We start from the raw sequence: 4,939 nt of genomic DNA, 5'->3' as shown, positions 1-4,939 counted from the left end.
TGACATCTCATTCAAAAATCACATCAGTGACACGGGACAAAGTTATATCAAATTCTAATCCACCACTGACAAAAGCTCACTTATCTGGCTCAGGAGTATCTAGGTGTCACAAGACGACCCAGGTCAAGCACAAGATTGCGGCTGTATTACGTAAACAATATAACGAACTGGGCGCTATAAATACACACATTTATTATATATATTGTTCTCAAACACATTTATTGTTTATATCAATCGTGATACAATCTATACAAGAAGGTTTTTCAAATGGGACCGCTATAAACCGACAGAGACTCTAGAAACTACGTAATCTTTTTCACCATTAACAGTATTCAAGTTTGTATGACTGTTTTTTACCGAATTACATCTAATCATCAATCAAATAAATACATTAGTGTACTGTTTTTGTTTTTTTTGCAAATATAAAGCCAACGTTGCCTTTTCTATGTCACGTAAAACAGTAACCTCATATTCTGCTATCAACTTTACAATAAATCATGTAAATGCATACTCTTATGACTTACACTCAGCTCATCAATAAAAATAATCGAACTGCTAAATTTATATTATGAACGCATGGTTGCCATATAGCCGTATAAGTTACCTACGTTTCTGTATGCTAATATAGCTGTTACACGTGGCAGCATTTCTGGGGTTGTACCATCTGACAATTGAGTGGACGGGAATAAAGGGGATTGTTACAATATGTGTGTGCTCTAGTGACATAATATATATATGCACATGTTTGCAGAAATCGGGGTTATCTTCATGTTGCTTGTGCTGATTGTTATGTGGCTCTTCGAAGACCCTCAATTTATGACTGATTCAAACCAGGGTGAGCTATTTTGTTTTATCTGGCTTTGTAAGAAACAGTAGATTCACAGTTGCAGCTATTATTCTATGACCAACACCGTCAATGTGTAAATTGAGCAAATGATGATTGTATCGCCCACGTATCTGTATCATTCCCTTAAGCACAGTTCACATAATGCAGAGTACGTAATGTTTAGATAATTTACACAGTGTTTGGGTGATAAGCAAAGGAGTATTCATTTCCCAATTATGTAAAAACAAATGTAGCCATGTAAACACATGCAAGTCATTGTAGTAAAATTATATGAATGTATGTGCTATGTAACTATTTTACCATTTATATATTGCGGATGTATTTTTAATTTTATTTGTATATTCCAACTTGTAGGCCAAGACGGGTGTGATGCTGGACTTTCTGTGTCTCATCATTAGAAATAAATATATGAACATATTTGGTAGGAAGTTCCTTAGTGTTGATACTGTACCTGCTTGGCAGTAATAAATCTCATCAAGGTGACAACAACTGTCGCAGCTGTCACGGTATAATTCTCAACGCTAACAACATTTCTCGATGATTATTGTACTCGATTCTTTCTGTAATTAAAGGAAAGACGTACTGTATTAAAATTTACTATAATTAGTTGAACTGTGCTTAATGAAAAGATTGGAAATCAATTGACAGTGTCAATTTTCAAACTAACGTTAAAACAACAGCCACAATCGATAATTTGAATGCAAAATTGTATTGCAGAAATGTACGTTGTCTTGAGAACATGTTTAAGACATTGCGACATATACGCTAATGCACATTTGCGAAGAAGGTGAGAACATATGATGATAATTCGCTATGCCATTATTTGTATGTTAAGGAAAGATTCTGTAATTTATAGCCCACAAAAGCTGTATTTTTGGTAGTAGTCAAATGTCAGTTGTGGTGTGGAGTGACCTGATTCTGACCGGTGACGTCAATCAACGAACTTGCTTAAAATTTGTTTACAGTACATGTACATGGTACAGAATTCTACAAAATATTTATAAGATATTCAGTATCATGATGTCCTTCATCAATATCCACCGACAAAAAAAGACGGTATGTTATGGCCAATTCCTACAAAATTGAAAAATTAGTTCCCAAATATATAGCTCAATACAGCTATGTACTATCTATAGCTGTTTTACACCATACCTAATTGCAAAAGCTAACTGGCAATTCAGTGTCGAATACAAGGCCCTGCAATATAGGTGGAGTTACCTTTTGCAATAGTTAAGTTCCTCCTAAAATATGTAGTTCTGTTTGTTTGATTCGCATTATATGGATTGGAGCCCTGTCAATACGTCTTGCTGATTTAAAGTTATGTTCTGTGAATTTGAAGTTGTGTTCTGCAAATTTAAAATTATTTCATAAGAATTTAAAGCTTTGTCTTGTGAATTTGAATTATCCTGACAATTGTTGGACACTGTATAATTGTCGATAATATAAACGTCATATTGCCGACCACACAACACAACAACTGTAGTGACAGATGACAAAAGTGTGCAAATAAATCACTGTCATCATGCCTGCCTGATGCAGCCCAAATCCGTAGCAGTGAAACAGGTAAACCGCATGAATAGAATGTGGAAAAAGTGTGCCATGTGAAATAAACAAACAAAAAAATAAACTATTGTAATTTTGCGAGATTGGGTATTATTAATATGAATATTTTAGTCATTGGTAATTTATAGCGAGGATGATCAAAGTAAAATGACATCTTTATTTAAATTTAGCTTTGGCCTTCTTTTGGAGTGTATACAAAATCAACTAAATTGATAAGTTTATTAAATATACTAGAGAGGTATAACTACCACTATATTAACCACAGTAAGGACGTATTGAGTTTTATCTGAAATCTGATTAATTTTGATTCGTTTAGTTCAGCTGGATATATGTCCGCTACTGGCTAAATAGGGATGCGGATTAATTTGATTCGTAATACCCAGTTAGCAACACGTGGAGATTACTAGGAGCGCGACTCGTAAATTTATAGAAATAGCTTGATCACAGACACAAATATATCCGTTGTGATACGCGTTCAAACAGAGTAATCTACCAGGATAAAGTCAACGAGAGGCGACTGTGAGTAATCAAATTGAAAGGTACATTTTGACGTGTAAACATTTGGTTGAATAATAATTTATTATGTTGACAATACGTGTGGATAAGAGCTAATGGTACATAGAGAATAGAAAGATATATTATGCAAAGTGAAGGGATACGCTCCTCCCATTTATAGGGCACGTACATCTATTGAACAACAAATGAGGTTATCACGTAATAGGCGATTATTATTCCGAAGTAGCACATTTATTTATTAATTATTGTGACGTGTATACATTCAGTTGAGTAATAATAATGAATCATTATTTGTCGATAAGGGAAGTGGTAAATAGCGTTTGAAGTGATATAATTTGCACAGTGAAGGGGAAACGCCTCCCCCTCATATATAGGGCATGTACATTTATAGAAAACAGATGAGGTATCAATAGGCGATTAGTATCCTGAAACAGCTTATTTATTTAAATTACATTGTGCTGATGTGTGTTTTAACTAATTTAAATGGTGATATTTACTGGCAATTTGAAAACTGTTAGATGTAGATACTACAGAGTATCACAAACCAATTCATTTATAATGTTCCTATTTTCATGACCTTGAAATATCAAATATTACAGCGTTCATTGATTAATCGTGTATGCCTAACACTTTCTTCTACATGCCGACCTAACTTCAGTGCAGTCGACAGTCTGTCAGATGCACTATAAAATCACTCTCGTACGTATGCCAAAGAAAATAGTTTAGTTGACAACTTTGTTCTATGGGGCAAGGACGTGTAGTAGAAGAACATTTTGAAATGAACGTATCGAAATTTTGGCAAAAGAAGTATAAGCTTATATTAGCTTTCACCATTCCACTCTTACTGAGTCCGATTCTCGTTTTCTTTAACGATTCACAGGTAAGAAAAAGATGATAATATACACAAACAATATTGGGCATTGCATATTTAGTGACATAATTTCATTCGTTTCGTGAAAGTTGACAGGCGAACAAAAATAGTAAGGGGTACGTATTGGAAACATCACTCATGCCTATGTTTATGAAAGATACATACAATATACCGTTGTGTGTTTTGTATATACGATTTGTGTGCAAATATGCTTGTTCATATCTATGATTGAAAATAAGCCTCTCAAGCCCAGTAATGCAAGGTCAAAAAATATTCTCTTGCACAACCTTAAGCGACGTAGGAATATCACTGTCTGAACATCGATATGGAAATGCATGCTCAAGTTAATGAGCTAAAAAGGTTTGTGAGTCAAGCTTGAGTAGTTAAATTTCACCCACAGAGAGTGCAATCCTTATATTGAACTGCACGAACAATATGCTAGTGTTTAGGGGTGGATTCATTAGGAATCAAAGTTCTTATCTTTATTTGTAATTTCTCTGTTATGAGCCCAATTCGCACCACTAACTATGATTCACAGGTTATACTTTTCATGGGTATTAATGTCTAAGGGAATATGTGCGAGCTTATTGTAATGTCGGATATCGCATTACATATCGCAAAATCAAAACATACCGTCCCTAGTTCGGGTGGCTTAAAATAAAATGTGTGAAGGGGAGAGTTGTCGAAATAGACGACTGTTAGATATAGTATATCATCTTCAGATGGTTGAACATTTTCAGTACATATTGATGGAATATATTCCTACTGAAAACTGCAGTAGAACAGGCTACCAAAACCAGATTTACCATTTATCTACAAACTTTCCACACGCAGTCAATTGTTTCAATTGCCCACCATAGAGAATACAAAAACAAAATTAGCAAACAAACTTGATGGCGCTTCAGTGGAACGTTATGCAAAAACACACACAAAAGGTATAAACTTTAATCGTGCCACTGAAATCTAACTTAAATTAATTATGCATCAAATAATTAAATTCCAAATACTTTTGCACAGATAAGTATGAACACAAACCATAAATCATTATAATTCTAATATAATTAGTTTTCTTAATATTCCAAGTGGGAAGTGTTTTTTTATGATATGTTTTAATATAGCAATATGAATACGTTATTGTAAAT

Source organism: Saccoglossus kowalevskii, chromosome 12 (genome assembly GCF_978046115.1).
Source record: "Saccoglossus kowalevskii chromosome 12, keSacKowa6.1, whole genome shotgun sequence".
NCBI classification, from domain to species: domain Eukaryota; kingdom Metazoa; phylum Hemichordata; class Enteropneusta; family Harrimaniidae; genus Saccoglossus; species Saccoglossus kowalevskii.
This window is presented reverse-complemented; position numbering follows the sequence as displayed.